Raw genomic sequence first — 17829 nt, 5'->3', positions numbered from 1 at the left:
GACATATTTTTTGCTTGTATAACTACTTTTATCCAATGAAGGTAATTTTGAAAAGATTATAAGCTGTTAAAACAGGTTTTGCATAACTACGTGACTTCCATAGATATTTTTATCTGGTAATCTCTTTTCACTACACTTTTGGTCACTTGAAATTGCTATGTACGCAATGGAGTTAAAAGTGCTCTTGGAATCTCTGTGCTGTTTAGTAGATGCGTTATGTCTCCAATTGTGAACGAAAGGACGTCCCTCGTGAACTCTGTTCAGTCTGACAGCATGCCTGAAAGAGTCATTTCAAGACTACATCGCGCACGCATTGTTACTTTACTGCAGCAAGGGTTGTCAGTATGCCGCCAAATTGGCGTATACTACAGTGACTCTGTAAAGCGACTGTGACTACCGTTTCGTCATGATAAACTATTTATAAATCTCCAAGACCCTGCTGCACAGATATGTCCATCCTTACCATCCCACATATGTGTATGTATGGGAAAGTCACCATGGTGGATAATTTTCACATAGTGCGACACAGTCGTGTTTTATTTACCCGCTCCTGTACTAGTCTGCTTCCCATAGCTTGAAAGCCAACGATTCTCTACGAATATGTTGTCAACACTGAGGTAGACCAGAGTCTGCCATGGATGGGCAATACTGTGAAGGGTTCAGAAAGGCAATTTTTCCCTGCCGTGGGTTAAGCTATCTCACCTGTCTTCTCACAGTTACTTGTTTCGGAAAAAAACTGGAAATTTGTGGTAAGAACTTATGGGACCAAACTGCTGAGGTCATCAGTCCCTAAGCTTACACACTACTTACTCTAACTTAAACTAACTTACGCTGAGGCCAACACACACACCCATGCCCGAGGGAGGACTCGAACCTCCGAGCGGGGTAGTCGCCAACCGTGACAAGGCGCCCGAGACCTCTCGGCTACCCCGGGCGACTACTTGTCTCGGGCCTCATATACCACTGTCATCAACCCTCTCGACACACTTGCAGCGCATCTTCCCAGGCAAAAATTTATCTCTTCATTACTATCAAGCATGAAGTACTGAAATATTTAGTCTGATTTATAGTGTGCTGTAACAATTTTCATTTCAGAGGTATGTTGCCCCGTTTCGTTGTTTCGGTATACTTACATATACGTGTGTTCATATTGCGATAGTAATCAGCAATAATCATATTCCATTAGAATTCGGGTATTCTGGTTTTCGATGATCCGTATTCCGTCACTTGTTAATAATACTAATCAGCAAGAGTCATATTTCGTTAGAATTCGGGTATTCTGGTTTGTGATGATACGTGTTCCGTCACTTGTTAATAATATTATATTCAGAGCATGATTCTTCAAGCACTGTTCGTCTGTTTAATTCCGTGGCTAACGTACAGTCCATTAACGAAATCTTCTTCCTCAGGTATTTCCTTTTTTCGTGAATTCCCATCTCAAAGAAAGTAACGAAATTAGAATTTTGTATTTATACCTACAGCTGCTGACGGGCCTTGATATATATCAACGGGGACAGGTGAAAATGTGTGCCTCGACCGGGACTCGAACCCGTGATCTCCTGCTTACATGGCAGACGCTCTATCCATCTGAGCCACAGAGGGCACAGAGGATAGCGCGACTGCAGGGACTATCTCGCGCATGCCTCCCGCGCGATCCAAATTCTCACCTTATATGAAAGAAAGTAGTTTCTCCGTAATTATTTGGGATCTCCTGTCGCAGGCTTCACCTACAATTAAGTTACTTTATTCCAATTCTCGTGCATAATAGAAATTCATGCTCCTTATTACGTATGCAGTAGTGTGCCCAGCGATATTTCCGAGACCAAGTTTGCTATGGAAGATGGTTGCGAATCAAGCTGTCCATGTGCGATTAGACTGCCAGTAGATGTTTGTTGAACGCAAATATCGAACGAATACTAGTTTACAGCATTCGATAACACTATTCCCCGGTTAATGAATATCCATACGTTCGCAGTTTCTGTTAGGTTGATGTGATTATCTGATCTTTAAAGATTATTGGTTTTTACGTCAGTTTTGGGTTTTAATTTATTCTCCACCACGTGGATTGACTTCCGAGGTCGCAAACCATTAGTCAGGGTGAAAGTACTTGATATGAACCTCTGTTCACTCTCCCTATCGAAAAATTTTCGCCATTTGAATTTTCATTCCGCGAGCGTACATTCCTACAAAGAGCGCGCATGTAATTTCACCGTTACTAATGCGCCCGTGCGCCACATAAGGAGCAATATTCGAAAGGGGCGCCAACTCGACAGAGATAGCTTACGTTGCAGCGGCTGCCTTTGCGCGTGCGTCACCGCGCTAATTTTTGGTATACACTATTAATCTCTAGTGCAAACACTCACCTGAAGACGACTCAAATGTTGTCAGCCGGAATATCGTGGCAAGAAGTCGACGTAATCCGGCTGCAATCCCGAAACTTAATGGAACATTCACGACTCCCTGCCCAGACACGCGCCGGACCTGGCTACTTCGCCCCCACACAAGTGCGAACGGCAGGTTTTGCAAAGATCGCGAGTTTCGGGGCAACAGGTACATCTGCATAATACATGCACACCTGTTCCCCCACGCCTCAACGAATGCAGTTCGTTCTTTTGCTGAAAATACCTTTCGAACAACACACGTCATCTGTTGGAACTGAGGCTAATACATATCTAGAGAAAGTCAGAAATGCAGCTAGATAGCCGGCCGGAGTGGCCGAGTGGTTGTAGGCGCTACAGTCTGGAACCGCGCGATCGCTACGGTCGCTGCTTCGAATACTGCCTCGGGCATGGATGTGTGTGTTGTCCTTAGGTTAGTTAGGTTTGAGTAGTTCTAAGTTCTAGGGGACTGATGACCTCCGAAGTTAAGTCCCATAGTTCAAATGGTTCAAATGGCTCTGAGCACTATGGGACTCAACTGCTGTGGTCATAAGTCCCCTAGAACTTAGAACTACTTAATCCTAACTAACCTAAGGACATCACACACATCCATGCCCGAGGCAGGATTCGAACCTGCGGTTCCAGACTGTAGCGCCTTTAACCGCTCGGCCACACCGGCCGGCATAAGTCCCATAGTGCTCAGAGCCATTTGAACCATTTTGCAGCTGGATATGTGCTAAGGTATTCACGAATAGCTATCTGGTGCTGGGAGGAACAGCAGGATCTAACAAAGATTAGAATATCAAAACAGATTATCGCCTAAATTTGATACATACGTAGAGGAACCTGGGGTGGAAAGGGATACTTAACGCTTAACAATTTTTGTAAAATAAAAGAGCGTACGAAAACACATCTTAAAGATATGGAAAAACCACCTTGAAGTATAGAGTAACGTAACATACTTGAAAACAGTAACTGTATGTTATGTATTTTTACGTTTTTTCAAAGAAACTCACGCATATTTCCCGAACGGGAAATGAGATAAGTAATGTTCTATGAAATAAACATGGAAATTATTACGGTAATATTCTTAAAATAAATACATAAAATTGTTTAAAGAACACTTTAAGCTGCCGGCCGGAGTGGCCGAGCGGTTATAGTTGCTACAGTCTGGAACCGCGCGACCGCTACTATCGCAGGTTCGAATCCTGCCTCGGGCATGGATGTGTGTGATGTCATTAGGTTAGTTAGGTTCAAGTAGTTCTAAGTTATAGGGGACTGATGACCTCAGCAGCTAAGTCCCATAGTGCTCAGAGCCATTTGAACATTTTAAGCTGAGGAGTATAAAATCATAAAAGATCGTTAAATATAAGAAAATATTTTAATGTCATATAGAAAAATGTACAATTATTTTTAATACTGAATTCCAAGTTACTGTTATTGAATCTCATAGCTCGTGCACCGGATGTATCTTCGGCTTGTGAGCAGACAGCGTAGCATGCCTAGTAATAAATCCTATCGCCCAGTCCTTCCCAGCTGGACAAGTTTCTTCGTCAAATCTGTGTGATCAGCCATTTCGTTCTGCTAGTTGTCAGGCTGATGTTCTGCCAGTGAGCTGTTTCATCTTAAGGCCATAAAGTGTGCTCTACATTGACTTCAGGTATGCTACCGCCTCCCCTTTTTGTGCTGCAGCGAACACATTTTTAAATTTACCACCTGCTTTGTCAACTCTACAGTTGGGGTTTTTCTTAGCTTTACGAACATATCTTTCCAATGTTAATTTGGGTATGTTAAACTCCTTAGATGCTTCTAAAACTCCCATTTCATAAGATAAAACCTGTGAAATGTCGTTTCCGTTGATTATACCCAGTTGCTGTCACTACAATAGATTTCAGGATTTTCCAGAGTAGAAAGCCGCGGAATTCCTTTGTGCCCCCCTATAGCGTTCTGTCCCGAGTTCCCCTATGGATAGTTGAAGAAAATTTTAAAACCATTATGAGCGGTAGAAAATGACATCGGTGTAAAACCACGTCATTAGAAACACCCCGCAGTCTCAGACTTTGTGGAGGAATCATTCACATGAAGAGGTTTTTGTGAACATTAAGTCGGAATGCCGAATGAGAATTTATCCTCTGTTTCTCTAAATGTCTTAATATCTGAGCAATTAGCTCATCATTGCAGAGAGGAGAGCGAATTAAATTATGACTTCACTGCAGCAAAACGTGCGCATTTAAAATAAAGTACCCTTTCTAGTAATTAAATTAGTCTAAGAGAACAGTATCGAACTGGACAGTAATCCTAAATTGACACACATGGAAAGAAAACGAGCACAGAAATAAATTAATCTTGTTTGATGACGGGCAGCTAGGCTTTTTTTTTACGGATGCTGCGGTGTCAACTGAACAGTTTACATTTCATTGCTGGTGCTGATTGAACGCCACTGGTGTCAAATATTGGATTAAATTTCGGAAGTATAATTAAACAGAAGTGTAATTAAATAGAAGTATAATTAAATAACGTTGATGAACGAATAAACACTGAAAGTTGACAAACTGTAACGCATATTAGCAGATAGATTTTCGGGCGTCCAACTGGGGTTATCATTTCCGTGTGTCTTTTCTCAGTCAGGTGAAGAATTACGGCATTGTTCGCGGTTATAAACATAATCGAACGAGAACTATAACTAGGAAAGTTGTAACATTCCAGGCTTATGATTACCACCCTTGCTTTATGTATTACTAGATCAATACTCTTATATCTTCAGCTATAATTAAGTTCAATTACTTTTCGATAGTAGGAAAAAGGCTTTTAGAGGAATAATAGCAATACCAAACAATAATAGTCACAATACCCTTTGTACCATAAACAATGAAAACCAAATTCAGAAAATTAATACATCGAAAATGTTTAGATAAAAGAATAATATATTTCGTTCTCATCATCTGTAAATGGTAGGAATTAAATCTCGAGCCTAATTAACAAAATATAGATAATTGATTGTTTATCATTGTTAGAATGCTTATTTCTGCAATTTCAGTGTTAATGTGATTTTTATGTGTTTAGAAAATTCTAACAAAGTAGGGAATATTATAGAGTGTTTGATAATGTTGTTAAACTATTTCATATTATAAATTATGTTTTGCATTATTATAACCAGTAATACATTGTAGGAAGAGTATATATACTCGGCCTCGAGTATTGTTAGGGCAGATGAGTGTTGGACCCACTAGAGGACAGATCTGTGTGTACCGTTGAGATAAGTTCTTGGTGCATGAGTAAGGTTTGGATTTACAATAGAGCAACTTGTGTGGTGGACATTGTCTAAAACAGCATATTAGAACAGTGCAGTGACGGATTATTTCGGAGTGTTAAACAGTTTGATTTAATATCGCAAAAGGCAGAATGATATGTGACTTTATATTCGTACTTCGTTGAGTATTAGTGTTGAATAATACAATGGACCTCACATACGCATTTCTGTCAAATTACTGCATCTGGACTATTTAATATCGCTAGTGTAGTATGTGCAACTATTGTTTAGCTGTAGTAGTAACAACGCTTATTACACCGAAGATTGATCATGAGCTCATAAGATACCGGTTTTGCAGTGAACAAATCTACGCACTTACTTTACTTCAGTTGTGGCCTACATCATTGTAGTGAAATCCATTATGGTATCCTTTATTTATTGCACAGGCATATTTTAACTCATGTATGCAGTCGTCGAGGGACACCGAAGGCAACATATTCACAGGTATTTAATCCATTTCTAACTACTCACTAAGCGGTGGGACGTTACAAAGTCTAAGTGTCTTAAATGACTAATTTCATTCAAAGCAGGACGGCTCATGCTGCTCTGAAATTCACGAAAACGTGCAGAGCCAGTTCCCAATGACACCATACCATGTAGTCATAATGACCTCAATTCCCTGCAGCATTCTCGAGATTCAGTACAAGGGGAATACATACTCGGTGCGTGGCAAGAAGAGATTAAAGGTACAAAAACGCAGGCAGATCATGCACTTAAGTCCTCTGGTACATGATATGTCCTAAGAATAATGAGAATTGTCAACCGTAAATTTCATGGAGTTTTCCAATCACTTGAAATCTGATACCTGGAAACTCAGTTTCGTGAAGTTTAGTTCGTGTGTGATCGGTGCTTTGACAGAGACCTGCAAAGGCAGTTGAGGAGTTTAATGCCAGATATAGCTATCTGTCACGTAACTGAAATAGGAGAGAAAGAGATTTCACTGGAAGTTTTTGGCAAAGAAAAAGAAAATGTTGTACCGTTACTCAGGTTTTTTAAAGATCAGTACCCCTCTCGCTTATTACAGTAACTAAAAAATTTGAATATAATAATCACTCTTTACTGCTTTTAAACATAATCTCCATTTTTATAAAGCAATAAGTCTTACAAATAGATAGTTTGATAGTGAAACCACTGAAGCATTTGAGAAATTTTGAAATTACTACTAGTACGAATAATATTAAATTTAGTCAATTTGGAATCCGTACCGGCTTGTTTAAAGGATAATAAAATACATGGTAAACTGGTGATATGGAATATCTAATAGATTTCGGACATCAAGGACTACAGATCTCACAGTTCCATTACAACAATGTCTCTTGTTTCATAAAGGTATTCTCATTAAATTACCTTTTGTTAATTTTGAAGTCATGGTGTGATAGTCTTCCTTTTCAGTTTATAGTTATAATACGTTTGATTCTAATGCTACTGGTCTGGTGTGTAAATGTGATTATTGTGTCATTTTTTTTTCTCTGTCAAAGCAAAGTCTTGGTTATTAGTTACTTAGATGTGACCTGGTACAAGCTTTTTTAATCATCATACTCATCCAAGTAAAAATGCACATAAGGAATGCTGAAGATGGTGATATTTTTTGTTCTCCCCTGAACACACTTCCTTTCATAGAGCTTGTTTACTGCTCCCTTCTTAGTGGCACACAAGTAGGATGCCGCTTCAGGAGACCGTCTGGATTCTGAACTTTCTGGCCAAAAGCGGCGTTATCCGAAAAAAACATTCTGAGTTGTTTCAGTGCGTAACTTTGGTAACGACAATGCTTGCAATAAATCATACTTTACCAAACAGTAAACGTACTCTTCAGTTTTTATACCCAATTACAATCGTTCCAGTAAAGTGTGAGGTACATCAGCTTCAGCCTGATGAAGTCTTATAGCTGGAAATGTTTCTTCATTTCCTGAATCAGTCCACTTACAGTATGCTTTACATGTTTCGCGCGAAAATAGTTTAAATGAAGTGTTCAACTATCTCTTCACATATGCAATAAATCTTAGGTACAGAATTCACTGAATTTTTGTACACTTTGTTAGGAATGTCACGGCGACAATAAGATGTATTCCGGCAACTTTGAACATGTTACCCGTTAAACTCCAACATACATCCAGGTGAAACGAAGTTTTCTAATTCTTCGGTACCAAAATCGACAACGTCATCTTTCTAATCTTCAGTCGACAATGAAGCCACGGAATGTCTCTTTTTTTTTTTTTTTTGATGTCGAAAAAGTCTCAAATATATTTCAGACATACTCTCTTCTATTCACCACTTCAAAATTTCACATTATACTTAAAAGAGTTTTCCTGCTTCGGTATTGCTTCGCTCGCACTAATAATCATAAGGAAACTCTTTGTATGAGATTAACAAAAAATATTTCTTAACGATATTCTCCTTTATTTAGCAAAACAATTGGAACAATCTGTTTCTTGTTTCGTCATATAATGAAGGACAACTACGACACTTGACGCTAGATTTCGCTGGACGAATGTTACACACTCAACCAGTACTATGCTTGCAAGCGTGCATTATATGTTTGTTGTATAGCTTAGACAGAATTTGATAACAAATAATTTTTTGTGGGCATAAATTTTTTCATTGCATTTTCGTTTCTTCTCAATACTAGCTGTGCCATTTACCCTTGGTTTCTATTCACATGATAATGAACTTTTGCATTATAATATTCGAAATTTTTACCTTCGTTGTTATTATTAACGACGCCGTTACATTAGTTTCATATAACGGGGCATATTTTCTGTTGTTTTACTACCATCAGGGTGTTGGGCATTGCCTATTCAGATATCCTTATCATAAAAGCGGCTCACTAGATCCGCTTCTTTCTCGCGGTGTTTTGTAATATCTCCACATCCTATTGTGCGCTTTTGTTTCTCTGCTGCCTCCACTGTCTTCTGTTTGTGGTAGTCTCATGGATACCTCTTTCGAAGATTTCAAATAATTATCTACCAATTCTCCTAGCTTTTACTGTTTCGGAGTTGCAGATTAGAAGATTGTGAATGATGGGGTTGTAGATCTTGATTCTTTTTTTTGTAGCAGGACTTTGCATGACAGTGTATTCTACATGTACATCCATACTCCGCAAGCCACCCGACGGTGCGCGGCGGAGGGCACCTCGGGTACCTCTATCTGTTCTCCCTTCTATTCCAGTCTCGTATTGTTCGTGGAAAGAAGGATTGTCGGTATGCCTCTGTGTAGGCTGTAATCTCTCTGATTTTATCCTCATGGTCTCTTCGCGAGATATACGTAGGAGGGAGCAATATACTGCTTGACTCCTCGGTGAAGGTATGTTCTCGAAACTTCAACAAAAGCCCGTACCGAGCTACTGGGCGTCTCTCCTGCAGAGTCTTCCACTGGAGTTTATCTATCATATCCGTAACGCTTTCGCAATTACTAAATGATCCTGTAACGAAGCGCGCTGCTCTCCATTGGATCGTCTCTATCTCTTCTATCAACCCTATCTGGTACGGATCCCACACTGCTGAGAAGTATTCAAGCAGTGGGCCAACAAGTGTACTGTAACCTACTTCCTTTGTTTTCGGATTGCATTTCCTTAGGATTCTTCCAGTGAATCTCAGTATGGCATCTGCTTTACCGACGATCAACTTTATATGATCAGTCCATTTTAAATCACTCGAAATGCGTACTCCCAGATAAATTATGGAATTAACTCCTTCCAGTTGCTGACCTATATTGTAGCTAAATGGTAAAGGATCTATCTTTCTATGTATTCGCAGCACATTACACTTGTCTACATTGAGATTCAATTGCCATTCCATGCACCATGCAAAATTGTTCAAATGGCTCTGAGCACTACGGGTCTCAACTGCTGAGGTCATCAGTCCCCTAGAACTTAGAACTACTTAAACCTAACAAACCTAAGGACATCACACACATCCATGCCCGAGGCAGGATTCGAACCTGAGACCGTAGCGGTCGCGCAGTTCCAGAGTGTAGCGCCTAGAACCCCTCGGCCACTCCGGCCGGCCTGCACCATGCAGATCCTCCTGCATTTCAGTACAATTTTCCATTGTTACAACCTCTCGATATACCACAGCATCACCCGCAAAAGGCCTCAGTAAACTTCCGATGTTATCCACAAGATCATTTATGTATATTGTGAATAGCAACAGTCCTACTACCCTGCCCTGCGGCACAACTGAAATCACTCTTACTTCGGAAGACCTCTCTTCATTGAGAATGACAAGCTTCAGATTTCTCAATCTGAAGAATGATCTATCTCCCGCTTGCACATTCTTCCTCAACTCAAGCTCCAATTGAGTGTGTGTGGTTAATCAAGCTCCTTTGTACTGGAATTTCTTCCCTACTTTTCAGATAAATCTACCTGCGGGCAGCGAGCTCTGGTCTTGCTACAACCCTTACATCAGGCATATGGTTTACTTTTATTGAGCTCCTATCACAGTGTTTCCTTCAGCTATGCTTTTGAATTTAAAATTTTTGTAATTTTGCGCTAGTACCAGGAAGACAATTTCAGACAAAACCGAGATCTCAGCGCAGCTCAGCTGCAGTTGTGTTACATTTAGACATTTTATATATTCATTTATGCATCCATTCTAGTCTGCGTGTTTGATAACAACAACGGACTGGTACAGATCAAATTATATTTTACACATATTATTACCACAGTCATTTCACAGTATATTTTTCTGTACTGGATCTTCAACTAACTTTACAATATTCTTATCTTTTTAATTTCCGCTGCTGTTTCTTCGATGAATATCTATAAGTCGCCTTACATGCAGTTTTCCTGGGCACATTTTCCTCATCTGTCTGGTGTTGGTTTCCTGTCACAGAAAAGGAGCCGTACGTTTTAGTTATATTTAACCTGTTTTAACAAAGTTTGTTAGTGTTTTATTCAGCTGCTACTACCAGTGCTGCTCGTTATGGAAGCACTTAATGGACGAAGCAGTGCGGCATTCCACTGGCATGAGGCCCGTATTCTAGTACTCGTTTAGGAAAATGTGTGACTAAAAGAATACTATCAGTGTAAATAATTCCAGGCCACATAACCAATCTGTATAAAGATTGATGTACATTTTTGTATGGCCCATCGTAACTCAGAAACATGTGGATGTTTTCCGAAAAATCTGGGCATACACACGTCGTAATGCCTGGAAAATGCACTGCAGGGATGAGATAGGTGTTACGGGGAAAGTCTGAGAATTTGACGGAATTCCATCCTCACGTGCTCACATATGAGTTACTGTTTGGGAAATAATTAGGGATGGCGGAGGTACCGGTGACGGTGGTGATTAGGTAATGGCAAGCACGAATAATCGGCATTAGCCTAGAAGCCTTAGTTTTCGGGAGAAATGTGCTGATTGTTGATAATCCCAACGAGATGTTTTGGAATATTCTTTATTCATAACTTAATATTAAAAAAAATTCTTACAGCAAACGAGTGCTCGCAAAGAAGATTTTGGGTAACGAAACTGAATTGGTTATTTTAAAAGGAAAGGAGAAAACACCAGTGTTTCTAGTGGATGACCCTTTTATCTTAAGGAGATTACAATTTCCAAGGAGACTTGCGTTCTCGATCACGATTAATAAACCATAGGCGCCGAGCTCTAAATAATTCGGAGTGTACTTGACATCGCTCTGTTCCTCCTACGTACAGTTTTGCTCAATATTGGGTTGTTTCAAAAATTTTATGTTTCTTACTCCTGGTGAGGAAATGGAAGCAGTTGATGATAATCAAGCTTTGTGATGCATATTTTGGTAAATGGTTACTCTGCAGCTATTATAATGGTTTATACCACATTTGAAAGATGTAATTAAAGTAAATTCGGTTCTTCATTACATATAAATTGGAGACGTTTTCTTATGTAACAGAAAATTCAGATAAACATGTAATCGGAGAACACAAGATAATCATCTACCATTACTTATAAAAAAAGTTATTCTTTCAGGCGGCGGCGACTGCCTAAAAAAGGCACTTCAAAATGGTTCAAATGGCTCTGAGCACTATGGGACGTAACTTCTGAGGTCATCAGTCCCCTAGAACTTAGAACTACTTAAACCTAACTAACGTAAGGACATCACACACATCCATGCCCGAGGCAGGATTCGAACCTGCGACCGTAGCGGTAGTGCGGTTCCAGACTGTAGCGTCTAGAACCGCTCGGCCACACCGGCCGGCGAAACGTATTCCTGCATCGAAATAATAGTAAATAATTGACTCGCATATGCGTCACTGGCGCAGAAACTGTTTGTACCTCAGTGCTGAACTACACTGCATTGGCTAAACTAAATCATAAATGAAGAAATGACATACGAGAAAGGTACACATTTCAACGCTGGCTGTGTTGACAATGGCAAGTACACTGAAAACAAGAATTAATATATGACTAGTAACTGTGTTGAAAGTTGCATATACGTCCCCATTCGATGTATGTGCATCCAACGGTTGAAAAGAAAATTAAATGCGTCTCGTAAACACTGCTCTTTTCTCAGCTGTACCAGATACTATGTATTGACACACGTAGATGAAATTGTCGACGACAAACTGAGCTGTGAATTTATCAGATAACAAATTGACGTGCGATACACAAAAATAACATTATCAGTAGGGAATTCACACCCCTAAATTAAACATTTTAATAATCTCTATCGTTTTAAACTCTACGCCGATTCCTGTTGATATTACACTACTGGCCATTATAATTGCTACGCCATGAAGAAATGCAGATGATAAACGGGTATTCATTGGACAAATATATAGTACTAGGACTGACATGTGATAACATTTTTAGGCAATTTGGCTGCATAGATCATGAGAAATCAGTACCCAAAACAACTATCTCTGGCCGTAAAAACGGCCTTGATATGCCTGGGCATTGAGTCAAACAGAGCTTGGATGGCGTGTACAGGTACAGCTGTCCATGCAGCTTCAACACGATGCCATAATTCATCAAGAGTAGTGACTGGCGTATTGCTACGAGCCAGTTGCTCGGCCACCATTGTCCAGACGTTTTCAGCTGGTGAGAGATCTGGAGAATGTGCTGGCCAGGGTAGCAGTCGAACATTTTCTGTATCCAAAAAGACCCGTACAGGACCTGTAACATGCGGACGTTCACTATCCTGCTGAAATGTAGGGTTTCGCAGGGATCGAATGAAGGGTAGAGCCACGGGTCGTGACACATCTGAAATGTAGCGTCCACTGTTCAAAGTGCCGTCAATGCGAACAAGAGATGACCGAGACGTGTAACCAACGGCACCCCATACCATCACGCCGGGTGATACGCCAGTATGGCGATGATGAATACACGCTTCCAATGTGCGTTCACCGCGATGTCGCCAAACACGGATGCGACCATCATGATGCTGTAAACAGAACCTGGATTCATCCGAAAAAATGACGATTTGCCATTCGTGCACCCAGGTTCGTCGTTGAGTTCACCATCGCAGGCGCTCCTGTCTGTGATGCAGCGTCAAGGGCAACCGCAGCCATGCTCTCCGAGCTGATAGTCCATGCTGCTGCAAACGTCATGGAACTGTTCGTGTAGATGGTTGTTGTCTTGCAAACGTCCCCATCTGTTGACTCAGGGATCGAGACGTGACTGCACGATCCGTTACAGCCATGCGGATAAGATGCTTGTCATCTCGACTGCTAGTGATACGAGGCCGTTGGGATCCAGCACGGCGTTCCGTATTACCCTCCTGAACCCACCGATTCCATATTCTGCTAACAGTCATTGGATCTCGACCAACGCGAGCAGTAATCTCGCGATACGGTAAACCGCAATCGCGATAGGCTAGAATCCGACTTTTATCAAAGTCGGAAACGTGATGGTACGCATTTCTCCTCCTTTCACGAGACATCACAACAACGTTTCATCAGGCAACGCCGGTCAACTGCTGTTTGTGTATGAGAAATCGGTTGGAAACTTTCCTCATGTCAGCACGCTATAGGTGTCGCCACCGGCGCGAAGCTTGTGTGAATGCTCTGAAAAGCTAATCATTTGCATATCACAGCATCTTCTTCCTGTCGGTTAAATTTCGCGTCTGTAGCACGTCATATTCGTGGTGTAGCAATTTTAATGGCCAGTAGTGTAGTAAAAAAAACCTAGGCAGCCGTATTCATATTAATTTATTATGTCAGGACCGGGCATGGAACGTGACGATCATACACTGTCCAGTCGCATTAATGCGACCACCCCTCAAAAGTTTGAATAACCACCTTCTGCAGCGCAGACTTCTGCGAGAAGCGCAGGAAGAGTGTCAGTGAGTTTCTCGAAGGTACAGATAGGGATGTGGAGCCATGACGATTCCAGTACCATGGCCAACTACACTACGTTTCTGGTTGAGGATTCAGGTGGTCCAAAGATTCTCGATTGGATTTAAATTCGGGGTAGTTTGATGGCCAAGAGAGTACGGTAAACTCAGTCTCGTGCTCTTCGAGCCACGTACGTACACTGCGAGTTGTTTGACAGGCTGAATTGTCCTGCTGGTAGATGCTATCGTGCCGAGAAAAACAAACGGTATGTAGGGATGGACATGGTCCTCAAGGATAGATGCGTGCTTGTATTGATTCAATGTGCCTTCCAGAATGACGAGTATGTTAGATGGAAAGTAAAGTGTGATTCATCTGTAGGCCATCTGTAGCCACTCACTAGACGTCCAGTTGCCGTATTTTGCGTGCAAATTGAAGCCTTCATCGTCTATGAATAGTAGTCAGCATGGGTGGATGAACCTTCTGCTGTGGAGGCCCATGTGAAACTGAATGATCGTCGAAGAGACGCTTTCGGTAGCCCATTGGTTCATCTGGGCGGTCAGTAGCTCAACAGTTACACATCTATTCGACCATACACATATCCGCAGCCATTGTACACCCCGTTCATCTATGGCTCTTGGTGCACCACAGTTGTCTTTGCGCCGGTTTCGCATAGCCCCATTTTGCCACGCGTCGTACATACACTGCTATGCCAAAAGTCATGGGATGCGTCCTCATATCGTGTCGGACCTCCTTCTGCTCAGCATAGTGCAGCAACTTGACGTGGCATGGACTCAGCAAGTCGCTGGAAATCCCTTTCAGAAATATTGGGCCATGCTGCCTCTTAAGCTGCCCATGACGGCGAAAGTGTTGCCGGTGCAGGATTTTGTGCACGAACTGACCTCTCAGTTATGTCCCATAAATGTTCGATGGGATTGATGTTGGACGATCTGGGTGGTCAAATCGTTAACTCGAATTCCCCAGAATGTTCTTTGAACCAATCGCGAACAACTATGGCCCAGTGACATGGTGCATTGTCATCCGTGAAAGTTCCGTCGTTCTTTGGGAATACGAAGTCCATGAATGAGTTCAGATGGCCACTATGTAGTCGAACATAACCTTTTCCAGTCAGTGATCGGTTCAGTTGGGCCAGAGGACACAGTTCATTCCACATTAACACAACAAGCACCATAGTTAGCACAATGCCTTGTTGACGAGTTGTAGCCATGGCTTCGTGGCGTCAGCACCACACTCGAACTATCAGCACTTATCAACTGAAACCGGGACTCATCTGACCAGTCCCCTGGTTTTCCAGTCGTCTAGGGTCCACAAACCCAGGAGAGGAACTGCAGGCGATGTCATGGTGTAAGCAAAGGCACTCTCTTCGGTCGTCTGCTGCAATGCTAAATTTTGCCGCATGTTGGTCGTACGTGGCACATTGATTTTTGCGGTTATTTAACACAGTGTAGCTCGTCTGTGAGCACTGACAACTCTACGCAAACGCCGCTGCAATCGGTCGTTAAGTGAAGGCCGCCGGCCACTGCGTTTTCCGTGGTGAGTGGTAATGCCTCAAATTTGGTATTCTCGGCACACTCTTGACACTGTGGATCTCGGAATATGGAATCCCCTAACGATTTACGAAATAGAATTCCCCATGCACCCAGCTGCAACTACCACTCCGCGTTCAAAGTCTGTTAACTACCGTTGTGCGGCCATAATCAAGTAGGACACCATTTCGTATTAATGATCTGTGTACAAATAACAGCTCCGCCAATGCAGCATCCCTTTATACTTCGTGTACCTGATACTATCGCCATCTATATATGTGCATATCGCAAATCATGACTTTTGTCACCTCACTGTACTTTAACCACCGTGGCACGCGAACGGTTTACTAGCTTAGCCGTTTCAGTAATGCTCCACCAATGATCTTGACTTTTCGGATGCTGGTAAATCGTTCGGCTTCTGCATTACGACAACGACGCGACTCGCCGACAGGCTTTACATGTTCTTCACTGCTACTGCTGGGATCTGCCGTCTTTGAGTAGTTAACGTCGTACGTAGGTGTTGTTGAAATAAATGTGTCTGCCCCGTATGTAAGCATTCCGTTGAGCGGCTTGCAGCAGCACGGCAAACAATGAGACTACTCTACACTGCATGCCAAGTTGCCTGCACTCACTGTCCGCCGTGCATCAGGCAGGCGGTTCTTATCATTGTCGCGTTCTAGAGTGTGACTTTGACGTTACGTAAGTTAACTGGACTTCTTAAGTCATGATACTGGCACAACTGTGCTGGAAATCGTTATGTACCCGTAGAATATTTGTCAGTGTTACGCTAAGATGTTCTGTTAGTGGTGGTCGCTACTGTGAACACCACTGCAGTTTCCCGGTTTCCGCCGGTTGGAGACGTTCTTCAGCCTCGAGACAAGAGGCCAGTCTTCCCCTAGGTAGTCCTCTTCGAAAATTTCAAACAATCAGTTCTTTTGTTTTGGCTTAAAACGTTCTCTGAGATACAAAACTGTTAAGGCTTTCGTGGCCACTTGTTGACAAACAGCCTATTGGCTTCTGTCTCGGGTTCTTCGGCCGACGTTCATCTAATGATTTTTCTGACGTTTCGCCAGCACGAGTGGCTGGCATTGTCAAAGCTTCACCCTCCATTGCCGGTGGTGAACTGAAGCCGAGCTCGCGGGCGCAGACTATATGTACCTGGCGCGCCAACGTCCGAGGGCTTCTCCGCGGTCATTTCCGGTGCGGTTCTCCTCTTGCTACCTACAGGAAGCCAGGATCCGTTGACCTTAAGGCTTTCCTCTTTCTTGTTCAAACTGTTCGCAGCTTCTCTGAACAAGCGCGTGTGATAATGCTTCTCTACAGCCAGAACTTCCGTGTAGGCGAATTTTATTACGTGGTCGGTCTCATTGAGTGCGTGCTCTGCCACGGCCGATTTCTCCACCTGCCCCAACCTACAATGTCGCTTATGCTCGTTGATCCTGGTGTTGATGGATCGTCCAGTCATTCCGACATAAACTTTTCCGCATGTGCATGGTATACGGTATATTCCCGACATTGCAAGTGGGTCTCTTTTCTCCTTCGCCGATCTAAGACACTCTTTGATCTTCCTTGTCGGTTTGAAAATCGTCTTTACGCCATGTTTGCGCAATATACGGCCGATTATGTCCGTCACTCTGGGACTGTATGGTAGAAAGGCCGTACCCGACATTTCTTTTTCTGGTTCCTTACTTCGCCGAGTGTTTGGCTCTGTTACACTTCTAATATAATTTTTGGAGTACCCATTGCTCCCCAGGACAGTTTCCAGGTGTTGCATTTCTCGTTTGAGGTGTTGTGGCTCACATATTCGTCCTGCTCTCGTTACGAGCGTACTAATCATGCCTCTTTTCTGGCTCGGGTGGTGGTTTGACAGTTTGTGCAGGTATCGGTCCGTGTGTGTCGGTTTTCGATACACGCTGTGTCCCAGGTTTTCGCCGTCCCTTGTGACCAGCACATCTAGAAATGGCAGTTTCTTGTCATTTTCTACTTCCATGGTAAATGTTATGTTGGCATGGAGGCTGTTCAAGTGTCTTAGGAAGTCACCGAGCTGTTCTTCACCATGGCTCCACACCACGAAAGTATCATCGACGTACCTGTACCACACCTTAGGTTTGCAAGTCGCCGAGTCCAGTGCCTGTGCTTCGAATTGTTCCATGAAGAAATTGGCCACCACTGGACTGAGAGGACTACCCATGGCCACGCCTTTCAGCCGTTCGTAGAAATCTCCATTCCACGTGAAATAGCTCGTGGTGAGACATGCATGGAAGAGCTTTCTGATGTCCTGCGGGAAAATGGAACCGATGTGCTCCAGAGCGTCACTGAGTGGCACTTTCGTAAGTAACGAAACAA

This window comes from Schistocerca serialis, chromosome 1 (genome assembly GCF_023864345.2).
Source record: "Schistocerca serialis cubense isolate TAMUIC-IGC-003099 chromosome 1, iqSchSeri2.2, whole genome shotgun sequence".
NCBI classification, from domain to species: Eukaryota; Metazoa; Arthropoda; class Insecta; order Orthoptera; family Acrididae; genus Schistocerca; species Schistocerca serialis.
The sequence above is the reverse complement of the archived record's forward strand: the minus strand, read 5'-3'. Positions refer to the sequence as shown.